A 12,548-nucleotide genomic window follows, 5' to 3' on the forward strand; every position below is an offset into this window, starting at 1 on the left:
CACGCCAAAGGAGAAACACAGATGGATTTAGCCACGGGAGATCCATCTCGCAAACGCAGCGCTGAGAAGGAGTTTTGTTTTATTTGTGCTCCGATCCCCTCCCCTTGGATTCAGAAGTACAAAGTGGCCCCTTTGATTAGAAAAGCACATTTGGATGAATTTGGAATTATTTCCCGTTCGAGGGAAGGGAGGGGGAAAGGCAGTGTGTTTTCTCTGAGAACATTTCTGGAGTGTTTGAGAACCTTCTAGGTTATATCTACACCACTAAAGCACTTTTCAGCTCAAAGCACTCTGCAAAATACGGGTCCAGGCTGCAGACGCAGCTGTAGCTCCGCTCTGGCACTAAGCCTCCAGGATTTGGTCCCCCGGCACTTGAGCCTAGCCTCCAACAATACACCTGCACGGGGCCATAGAAGCTGTAGGATGGGAGAGAGCCCCTCATCACCTCCTCCCAGCTCGGGGACCGTCTCCTCGAGGGGCTGGAACACAAGCCCCCCACTTAAGCCCAGCGGGGTCAGCTCCTGCAGCATATTTGCATCCCTCAGTGCCGCATCGCATGTGCAAAAGCCAGGAGCCGGAGGCACAGAGTGCAGCTTATAAGACGGGGGAACCTTCATATTTCTACATCCAATTTCTTTAGACATGTTAATAGCACAAGGCCTTTTTTTCTCCGAGATGCAGGAGCAGCTGCTAGAGTCTCTACTGAATTAAGCTAAGGGCAAGTTTTACGTTTTGAAGAGAGATTTTTGGGCTCTGGTATTCTTTTTAACTCTGAGAGCAAAGAAAGACATCAGAAAAACATCAAGCTGCAGGACACGCTATTTTCCCTGTGCTGTTATAACTCAGGAATAGCTGAATAAAACTGCAGTCCATGTTCCTGACAAATTCCCCGGTGGGCTGAGTAAAGGCTGGAGAAATTCCACCCCAGAAGGTAATTGCCTTTTTTTTTTCCCCCCTCCTTCCTGAAGTTACTAGAGTTGCAGGAAGGCCCTGAAGGAGAAGCCCCTTGGCTCAGCCCTGTCGCAGAAGCCGTGGACCTGGAGCTCGCTGTCATGGGCTGCACGTGGGGCTGGTGGGCTGCAGGGACCAGCAGAGGGGACCGTTGGATGTCACGGCCCTTCTGCTCACTGAAGTCACAGGTGGAGGGTCAGGAGACCTCCAGGGCCTGAGAGGAGACCAAGGAGCACTCTAGGTGGGAGAAGGACCCTCATCTACACAGGCTGCAGGCATCCATGGCCATGACTGCCTTTGACAGCAAAGAAAAGCTCTCACAGCTCAGGTGAAACGCAAACAGAGGGTGCCTTGATTGCCAGCCAGCATTTAGCCTCCTCCCTCCATTGTGCCAGTCTTACGTAGGAAGCCCCATTGCTCCGCAGTCCTGCAGCCAGAGACGCACTCACTGCCGCCAATTAATCAAGATGACTGCTTTGATTGCGTTACACGTCAAGGGGCAGATAATGCCGATAAACTCCTCCGCAGCAAGGCAAAACTGGAGTGACGACGCCAGCAAATCGATAGAGCAATTCTGGATTTGCACAGGATGTGTTACCTTAGGATCTGGATCTGCTCCTGGGTTTGTCCAGGATAAGCAAGATTAGATCTGGATCAATCCCAGGCTTACCGGGGCTAAGCAAGATTAGACCACGGATCAGCCTCCGTATTGATCGTATAATTTGTCACTACCATGCTTGGGAAAAAAAAAAATCCCCCATGCAGCTAATGGAGGCTGCACCAGCATGAGGGAGTGGAGATGCCATCCCTACTCCCCTCGCTATATTCATTAGACATGTCATTCACTCAGCACAGTCATTGTTTTCTGTGATAACATACTTAAAATTCAGCAGCACACTCTTCCCTACATTTAAATAGAAACAGAGATTTACCCCCAGACATATATTATGCATTAAAACGGTATTTTAGGAATTGGAGTAAAAATTCACCTGACTCCTCATTTATCTGCGGCTAATGAGGCTCCACAAATCAGCACCCTATGAACGCTCCTGCCTGGGCAGGAGCCGGAGGGACCACGACACTGGGATGGCACAAGCAGAGGGAGCAGCATGTGGTCTGGGCAGTAACTCGGGGGGGAAGCAAGCTGAGCATCTAAAGAAGTCGGGTACACAAAGAGAATGGGGAATGATCCGCAACGCCACTTCTCTGACAGCATCTGCCGGCATCGGCCGATGCGATGTGACATTTTGGTGTCTGGGACGGGGACGTGACTTCTTCATCTAGACCTTGCTAAGTTGCCCTGGGATTTTGAAGGGTTTGATGATAATAATAACTGGTTGTTTTTTCGCACGAGCTGCTTTTTATGCATCCCTGACTGTAAGAGTTAGAAGGAATCAAAGACTTTGTAAACCTTCTGGCAGCTTCAGGGATTGTAGCCCACTGTGAGCGGAGAGGAGAGGGAAGAGCTCTCCTGGCCTCTGAAGTCTGCTCCTCCTCAGGGAGCGGTGAAAAGTTATTTCTGCAATATTGCAACTGGATCAGCCGAGGAGGAGATGACATGAGATTAATGAAATAATAGTGCTCTGTGGGCTGAGCGGAGAGCAGGGCAGGATATTGCCCTAGCAATGCTCTCGACAGCTAGCAGGGAAGGCCACGGACACTGGCCTTCTGCCTCTGACTTTTTGCCTCCTGCAGCAAGGACTCCATCTCTCCTGTACCCTTGTCCCCTCCTGGGCAGGGGAGGGTCATTTCCAGGTGCAGAAATGATGCATTACCCCGTTATGGCCGGTGCAGGAACACCGAACCACGGCTTGCTTTGTCTGCCATGTGATGAATACCATGCTTGGGACTGATTTATCCAAACAGAAGCCATCCCCAAAATTCCTCTGCAAATTTTCCCGAGGTATCCACGTCCCCTTATTGACTGCACTATTGACAGGGTTATCTGCTGAAGACAAGCGTTCTCACGTGCGTGGAGGATAACGCCAATAAATCACTGGGTCACCCTGCTGCCAGAGAGATCCTGCTGGGGCACCTGGTGACAAGTTTTCAGCTCTTCTCGCCCTCCAGACCCCCCCAACCCTCCCTTTCTGCACCAGCCTCAGAGCAAAGCCAGGGTTTGCCCTACCCCGTGCACCAGGAGCCCCTCGAGGGCTCAGCCACCTTCTACAGACACCGGTTTCTGCAAACAACCTCTGTGCACGGTTTTTTTTGCCTGCTTATCCCAGTAAATATGTTTCAGTTAATCCAATTTGCTCTTGCATTGAGTAGCGTCAGACACAGCAGCTGCCAACCAAATATTAAAGGTATAAAAAAAAGCAGCTCCAGCTCCTTGCCGGTGATTTGGGAGAGAAGGCTCGGCACGGGCACCTGCACATTACAGAGGGCAAGAAATTCCCTCGGCCCACCGAGGCACAGCTGGGATATGCTGGCAACTGGCAGCAAATAACATAGGGGCAAAGGACTAAATCACATTTGTACAACCTCCTCCCCCGTGTTTCTCCGCATTATTTAAGAGAAAATGTGTTCTCTTCTAGTCTTTACTCTCTCCCTTTTGCACTCAATTCCTGCTGCTGGCGAGTGAACTAAATCAAACCCTCCAAGCCCAGGCTTCAAAGCAGCGTGAAGCCAGGCTCTGGGTCTGATCCAGGTCTCAAAAGTCGCCCCAGTTTCTGCAGCTGGTTTTCGGATCAGACAGACCCGGAGCAGCGCAGACCTGGGCTCAGCAGAGCCGATGGCTGCCACACATTGACTGAAAGCCCGGAGCCCAACACTTGTAGCTTTGAAATGCAGATCCAGGTCCAAACCCTGGGAGATAGCTGTGCCCAGGGAGCGGATGCACGAGCAGCTGCCGCTGACTCTGCCTGGGACCATCACAAGCATCGAGAAGGACCGAGACGAAGCAAGAGCCCAGGGCCACCACGGTCAGGTGTGTTTGGAGCCAAAGGCAGGCACCACGCACCACCACGAGCCCCGGGGCACCCACCCTCGCTCGAGCATCAGATGGGTCCGCAGCGCTTGTGGTGCCGTGTAACAGCATCGCACCAGCCGTCTAGACACCCCACGGGGAGTCCATAAATCCCCCAGCCCCTCACCGCACCACGGCCTCGCGGGAGCAGCTTTGCTTTCCCCAGCAAAGCGACTCCTCACCTGCACCATCTCAGCAGACACCACGGACGGGAGGTGAGGGTGGCAGAGGGGCAACCCCACGCACGACTGAGAATGGGCAGGGGGGGCTGAGCTGGAGGCAGGGAGGGGATGCTGCGCCCCCCCCCCAGGCACACGTAAGGGCGTGAGGTTAGAGCAGGCACCAGCATCTCTATTGGAAAGCCTACCCCTACAGAGCTCCATTGATTTTTTAAAATTAATCTATTTACAGCAGTTGGAGTTGAGCTAGCTTTAGGTGCTATTTAAGCTGCTTTCCCTTCAGCATTTGCATGGTGGGATTAAGTCAGATGGGGGAGCAGAAGCAGAGGCACGAGCCCCTCTGGGTGCTGCTGCCCGATGTCTGCATGCCCAGAGCGGGACCCAAGCCCCCTCCCAGCTCTCCATCCTGCCTGCCCAAAGCATCCCCCACCAGGGCAAGGCTAGGGAAGCAGTGAGGGAGCCCCAAAAGCTTTGGGGTGCAGCACTGGGGGGTCAGACCCCACCAGGACACCCAGCAGCCTCCACCAGAGATCCTTCATGCTTTGTAAAAAAGCTTAGTGGGGAGGATTTCTCCTCTGTCATTAACCTGACATAATGTCTTTCCTGCTGGCAGCTTTCAGGCTCAGCAGGTTTGTTATAAAATTCATTATCAGATATTGCAATCACAGTCACCTTTATTGGGCTCTGCATTTACAATAATTAGGCCAATAAACACTGATTTATAAAAATGACAAACAGGAACTCCCAGTAAGCAAGAAAAATGTGCTTTCTTTAGCAAGCCATTTCTCACAGGACAAAAAAATGTAAAAAACGCAGAAACCAATCACCATAGCTGACAGCAAAGTTAAGCGGGTCCTCCTGGGAATTTCCACTTGCCAGCCAAGACCTCGCCAGGGACAGCCCTAGGGTGCGGACACCATGGCCAGGCAGCCCAGTTTGGGGCAGGGGCTGCACTGCTGGGGGGCATCTCCCTTCCCAGGGGCTGCAGCCCCTTCCTGCTGCAGAGCAGGACAGCCGGGGAGCGGGGGAGATGCTGGGAGTGCAACAGGAGGAGAAGATTGTGGCAGGTGGCACAGAGAGGGAAAGAGCAAAGAGGAGGCGGGAGGAACAGGGAGGCAGAGCAGGAACAAAGCAAAGGAAGAGAGAAAAAATCCAACAGAAGGGAAGCACCTTAGCAGGGAGGGAGGAAAAAAAATCCCTGCTAGGTATAGCAAGGGGAGAGCAGAGCAATAGGAGAGAAAGAGGCTGAGATGGAGCTTCAAGCCTTAATGTTAGGAAAAAAAAATAAGAGCCTCAGCAGGAGGGAAGGATAGAGCAGAAAAGAGGTATCACCTGAGAGGAAGCAATGCAGATGCTTTCTGCATGCCTGGACTGCTCCAAAGGCACACAGGGCTTGGCTCAGCCCAAGCAGATGGGCTTTGGGGGGCACAGGCTGGGCACAGTCCTGCTGCAGCAGCGAGCTGAGCCCCACTGCAGCAGATCCTGGTGGGTACATCGGGGGAAGGAAAGGGCAGACAGGCCAGCAAGACATCACACACAGAGGAGGGGTTGCAATCATGGTCCCAAACATAAAGACTCACAGAGCTGAGGTGCAGCCAGCCCATCAGTGGAGCAAAGAGGCAACAAGCTCATAGGGCATGGCGTGAGGCCAGCCAGCACCACGTGGGCTGTGAGCCAGCCCTCCTGCAGACCCCAGGATGGGCACTGGGACAGCCCTGTCTAGGGGTCTGTGCACTGGGACCAGGGCACATCCCCACAGGACAGGGGCTGAGCCACTCAGGTTTTGACAGGGCCCCCAGTTGCTGTGGGACATCAGCTCTAGGCCAACCCACAGCAGCTCCCAGCACCACCAGACACAGCTCTGGAGCACTGTGAGCCCTGCAGCTTGCCACCAGTCAGACAGCAGCCTCAGGCCATAGCTGCCCCCAAACACTGCTCACACACAGTGCCAGGGCAGGAGGAAGCCCAGCAGCACAGCAGGACCGCTGTGCCCATGGCCCCAGCAGCCAGCCCGCTCTCGCAGACGGGTGAGCAGCACACGCCATGGTACATCATCACCAATATGCTTATCCTCTCCCCTCCATGCCCCCTTTGCAGCCCATCTGCGATCACACATGGCTGAGGCAGAGGGGAAGCTGAGGAGGAGGAGGAGATCCACCACCACGGTCACAGCCCAGCCTGGCACAGGTCCGTTCCCCTACAGGCACGGGGCTGGTTCACGCACACAGCACTGCCCTGACCCCGCAGCTCCCACCTCACCCGCACACACACCAGAGCCTCCTCCCTGCTCTGTTTCCCACCTTTTTTGTCTACATTCATCCTGATTTCCTCTTGCTGATCCTCAGCCCAGGGTACCCTGTGCTCCCAGAGCCCTGCAGCCCCCTCTGCCAGCCCAGCCCCAGCAGCCCGCCCAGCCCCTATACGCCCTCCCGGGCAGGGGCAGCTGAGCAGCGTTGGCTCCGACCACCTTCGCTCATGGGGAGCACCTGGTGCCCCAGGTGGAAGCAAAGCTGGCTGGAGTGCCCCCCCCACAACCAGGTGCCGGTGAGCATCCGGAGAGGAACCAGCCTGCAGCAGCACCAGCTGAGAAACCCCAAAATTCATAGACATGCAGAGCCTTCCACTGCTTCTTTCTGTTTGGAGCAGAGATGGGCAATCATGCTGGCTTTGTTTCATTTTATTTATTTTATTGATTTTTAAAATAGCTGCTTTTTTTCCAAAAGGACCCTGGAGCTGTGCACAGCTTGACTGTATGTAGGAGTGCCGAGGAAGAGGCAGCGGCTGAGCTCAAGGCATAGGGGAAGCAGCTAGGCCTGCATGGAGACATCGCTGAGAAAGCACCAGGCAAACCCCCATCTCCTGAGCCTCAGGATCTCCCCAGAAACCTCAGCGTACCCGAGAGACCAGGGCGATCATCCCCCCATCGCCGGGATGCTGTATGTTGTCTCAGAGGACGAGGGAAAATGATGCTTGCAGCCTCACAGCGCGATTAATTGCAAAAGCCATCAATGGGAGATTTAATGACAATCAAAGAAAAATTAACTGTGTCAAAATTCTTCAGTTTAATGAATTCCTTCTTGATTAGTCACATTCAGCAGTAATCTCAATTCTGTCTTTACTTGCTTTAGTAAGTAAACAACATTAATACGTTTATCAGGTGACAGAGTAAAATAACACAAGAGCCTAAGTGATACTGAACTGATTTAGTAGGAAATGTTCAATATGTTAATACTAAATATTTTAGGTTTTCTAAGCAGTGACAATCAACTGGTGATTCTCATCACGCAATCCCAGCACAATGCAGCAATTTTTACCAAAAACTGCCTTCTCCTTGCGGGTTTCCCACCGTCAAGTTCACAACCGCGGTGAGATCCAGCCCTGCAGTGCCTCCAAGGGGAACCTGCTGCCTCTCCCCGCGCCGAGGGGCTTGTGGCTGCTGCTGGAGAAACCCAGAGCATCCCTCCATCCTGCCACGGATCCACACCCCCGCAGCACGATACCTGACTTCCTCGAGAAACCAGGCTGGCCTCGTCCACCTCCTTCCCACCGCGCCTCAGACCAAATGACCTGCTTGTGACTAGGCTGGCTGGCAATTAACGGCTGCCAGCGCCTGTATCACCCCGAGCATCCGTATCGCCCCATACAGCACCCGTACGGCAGCTTTGGGCGATGGGCACTGGGGTGGTGGTTACTGCGGGGCAGAGGGAGGTAACGACCCCCCCCAAGTTATCCTCGTCTCGGTTCCCTTCCTTGCACATCCAAGAGGAGCTGTAGACTATTTTTTCAGATCGTAACACCCCTTAAACTATTTTTAATAAAATGCTTTTCGGTATGACACCAATACACACGTAGCTTTCAATTACATTTTAGCACTCCCAGTAGGAAGTAGCTCTTTATTGGGAGAAGTGACTTACGATAGTGCAGGATTATGGGTTTGGTCTTTGCATTACAGATATTCAAAGCCTGGTGAAAATAAAAACTGCTCAGCACATATTCTATAGATGAGCTAAGCCTGGTGCATGGGGAAGCGTTTCTGAAGAAGTTAAGTGTTTGAAATAAAACCATGTAGTCATCTAGTAGAACAGAAACATGAAATTATTTATCAAGATGAAACCAGCATTTGGATAAAATTCTCCAGCGCTGTTAATAACTTCTGTTGACGAGGGAGTCACAACAGTAGAAATGAGGTAGACATCCCCCTGAGCTCGGAGGAGCGGGATTTTTCACGGGCTGCGAGCAAGGAGAAGCGTGTGTCTTTAGTAATAACTTTCTGAGCGGCTCCATCAGAACGGCCACTGCAAATTTATCTTTTTTCTATTCTCTCCAAAAGCTTTGTCAGCTTTGAATAATCTGCTGTGGCTACAGGCTGCTGGAGTGCCACATGGCCACGTGCATCTCCAACATGAAGTCCAACTCCCTGAGCAGTTTTATCATAATGATTAACTTAAATCAAGAATGTCTCTGGAGTTCCCTACAACAAAGTGAATTTAAGATAAACAATGAATGATGAATAGGCCAATTACTGAAACCTCCCTTCAGCTGAGGCCATATGTGGCTAGTTGATAAGAGGAGTTATGTGTCCTCTCATCTGGCAAGTGTTACAGAGAATGGGATGGTTTGAAGCAGAAACAGTTCTATGTAATCAGCCACTGGCTAATGAGCAATTTCCTTTTATATGTGATTTTTCCTTTTCTCTGTTTGCTGTCCGGGATGTTGGAGGTGGGGAGGGAGCCAGCAGCTGGGCTGACACACATGCAAATGCTTCGCTATGCCATATATCACCCAGAGGCCACCGGCTCTGAAGGACACTGGTGTTGCTCCAGGTGGGATGGGGATCCAGGGTGAGAGCTGCATCCCCCACCCCTCACTCAGGCTTCTCCCTCCTCCTGAAGCCCCCCGGGGCGGCGGCGCCTGCAAATGCCACTGCAGAGCCAGCACCACCCTCTGCCTGCGCAGCAGGTCCCGGTCTGAGACACAAAAGCAGCGGGAGATGGCCAAGGGCTGCACGATGATGCTGTACGTGCCTCCCGAAGGCGAGGAAGCCTTTCCTGAGAGACCCACCCAAACCAGGGGAAGAGACGATTTGTAAGGGGGATGGACAGCTTGGACCAGGGCTGCAGGACCAGGGGATGGACACTTTGGACTCCAGCTGAGGACCAAGGGACAGACACCTTGGATGTGGCTGCAGGACCAGGGGACAGACACCTTGGATCGCGGGCTGAAGACCAAGGGACAGACACACTGTGGATGCGGCACCCCAGACAAGCTGTAAGCCAGCACTCCAGATGTATTTTGAGGCTGAAGCACTTGAAAGAGCAAAGCAAGAGGCATTTCCCCTACTGAGAGACACCCCCAAAAAGCACCCGAGGAGAAGGGACAAAGGCTGGCAGGACCAGATGCAGCGGCATCCCCCCGGGCGCTGCAGCCCCATGTCACTCCCCCCGGCACCGGGAGCAGCTGCCACCGCTGCCACCACACCGCCCTGCCGCGAGAGCCGCGAGGCGCCGCGTCCCGTGGTAAACGATATGATTTACTTACTACCTATGGAATTGCCCAATTAATTCACTATCCACATTAATATTATGGCTCATTTTTAACTTTACTGTCTCCATCGTTCCAATTTAGTGCTGCTCAGAGATGCTGCCACTGACCTTAATGGGTTTTTCATTATAACAAAGAGCACCGTATTAATCACGATGGGTTTTCAGCTGGAGGTTGCTGTCCAAGCCCCACTGCTTCGGGGAGCTGCTTTTTACTGGTTCGGGGACCTATTTTATTTCTGTCAGGCTTCTCGCCCCCGCTCACACCGTGTACGAACCTTCATGCTGTCCAGGAGGAATTTCTTGGTGTAACATTTCCAGGCACAGAGATTTTATGCAGCAGTCAAGCTACGCTGCGGATATGATAGATTTTTCTGGGCAAATTGGAGCAAGAAGTAGAAAACTGAAAAGATGCACCAGTCAGAGCCGATGAGCCTCTTATTGTCCTGCATAAAAATCAAATGCCTTTTAATCATTTCAAATGTTCTTCTGGGTATCAATTAGTCACACATTAATATCAGTATTGCTTCTCTTCCTCAGTTCACATCAGATTAAATTCTCCCCTGTCTTATAGACTCATGCTCATTAACTTCAAGGAAAATTAGTGATTGTTCCCTCTTCATTGGCACTGATGGGAGATTTCCATCGGAACTGCTTTTTATACAGAGAACCTGATTGTCATCTTAAAGAGTTTGAGCTTTTTTTTCCCCAAAAATTGTTGTCTTTTCATGGAAAATTCCTTTTTTTTTTTTTTTCTTTCTTTGAACCCCTGAATGCTGATCCTTAGCACTGGGGTATGGGGAAAAAATAAAACCATTCCTGAGCAGCGTCATCCCGTGGTTTCTGTCCCTCTCTGCATCCCAAGTATCTCTCTCCCCGTTGGGTTCCAGTGGGTGTCACACAGCCCGCAGCTGCCAACAGGAAGGACAATCTGTGTCACACAGGGGTTCGCTGCCGTCATCTCCCGCCCAGTCCAAGGCTGGATATTTATATTGTTCTCTATGGAGAGGGGCGGTGTGGAGGGGTCCCATCCTGCTCCCTACCCTGCACGGGGACCGGGGCACACGGGGCTGAGCTGGCTCTGGGGCTGCATGTGCACGTGTGTGTGCACGGATGCGTGTGCACGTGTGTGTACACGCTCGCTCCCATTGCTCCCGTCCCTCCTGGCCAGCAGTGCCCAGCGTTGCAGGCTGCAGTGAGACGAGGTCTCAGCCCAGTGGCGGGACCCCCCCGCACCCCCGCCGCTCGCCCCAGCCGCTCCATCCCCGGCACTCGCCAAGCGCTGGAAGGGACCGATGATATTTATTGAGTTTTATTAACTCCCGGCCCTGGGAGGTTCTCACCTCTGCCAGCTAATTCAGACGCCCGACTCCTGCCGGAGTTACAGTGATTGCCATTAAAAAGCTTGACATTTACCTTACAACAGTAATAAAATAATAATGCCTAATTTGGTTTACGAGTGGTATTTGCAGTGTTTCCTGTGCCTGGAGTGGGGGATATTGTGAAGATCGCTGCTCTGCTGATCAATTATGTCTGCTTAACGGCACTGCTGTAATTCTTTCCTGTAATCATAACCGTCTTTCAGTAGAGCTGCTCCAAAGTTTTCCTTTGAAACTGTAATTTTGACAGGAAAAGAAAATGTTTTCAGATACTTGAGTTTCCAGTGAATAACAAAAGCTTCAGAGGTGAAACTTTCCGGTGAAAAGTGGAGAAAGACTGAAAAGTGGAGAGGAGTCTGCACAGATTTGCTGCATTTAGATTTCCAAAATCTTTCAGATGTTTTCAGTCTGCCTGTGATTGCTTTCCATTAAAAACTGATTTTTCTCCTCCAAATAAGCCGCTATCTTTCACTTGTCGATACGATTCCCTTCTGTTATTGGCCCCTTAAATATTAAAACCCCGCGGTGTGTTTTACATCCCCGAGCAACTGCTCGGGCTGGGCTGCGGGGTGAGGAGCTCCGGGGGCCCAGGAGCCCAAACCCCTTTGCAGGGAGCCGATACGCACCCTCTGCACACACACCCGCTGCACACACACCCGCTGCACACACACCCGCTGCACACACACCCGCTGCACACACGTGTACAATGCTTTCCCCAAACTATCCAACAACTCCGCTTTGGATTTACCCCCAGGCTGCAGGCAGCGATGCCCCGAGACACTCGCAAAGCCAGTGCTGGACCTGCTAAAAGCAATTTCTTTCTCAATTTCTCACCCTGAGCAAAACTTCTTTTTTTTCAGTGCAATTTTAATTAGTGCATGATGCACTCTGGGTTTTTATGAGAGTAAACAGCTTGGAAAAACAGTACATGCCAGCTCCTCTACACCAGGGAGCCTCATCCTGTTCAGACTAGAAACTTCACGCTGGATTTCTGAAAGCCTTTCTTAAAATGGGTTCATTTCCATGAAGAAATAGTACGATTTCAACAAATGGAAATTTTTGAACGTAGAAAAAAAAAAAAATTAGTCAGGAAATTCCTGGCTAGGCCAACTTTGGGGTAAGGCTCTGCACAAAGCAGGCGCGGGATGCCGCAGTGCTCCCTGGGGAGAGCTCGGGCTTCACACCGCGTTGCTGAGAGCTGGCAGCGAGTGCATGCACACGCACGCGGGTGTGAACACGCGTGCATGTGTGCACACACAGACATGGACATGCACGTCCATGCATGTGCACACGCACGCCCACGCATATGCACACGCACGCACACACGCACGCACACGCCCTCACACGCACACCCATGCCCACGCACACGCCTGTACCTCCTGCCTTGCCGTGTCCCCCCGCCACGGCATCACCCCGCTGGCAGCTCCCGGGCTGCTCCCGCTACAGAAGCCCCCCCACAGGCGTGAGCGCAGGCAAGCAGCCCCCCGAGAGCAGCAGTGCCCACGTCCCCAGAGCTCCAGGGGGGAACGGG

Source organism: Balearica regulorum, chromosome 11 (genome assembly GCF_011004875.1).
Source record: "Balearica regulorum gibbericeps isolate bBalReg1 chromosome 11, bBalReg1.pri, whole genome shotgun sequence".
Lineage (NCBI taxonomy): Eukaryota > Metazoa > Chordata > Aves > Gruiformes > Gruidae > Balearica > Balearica regulorum.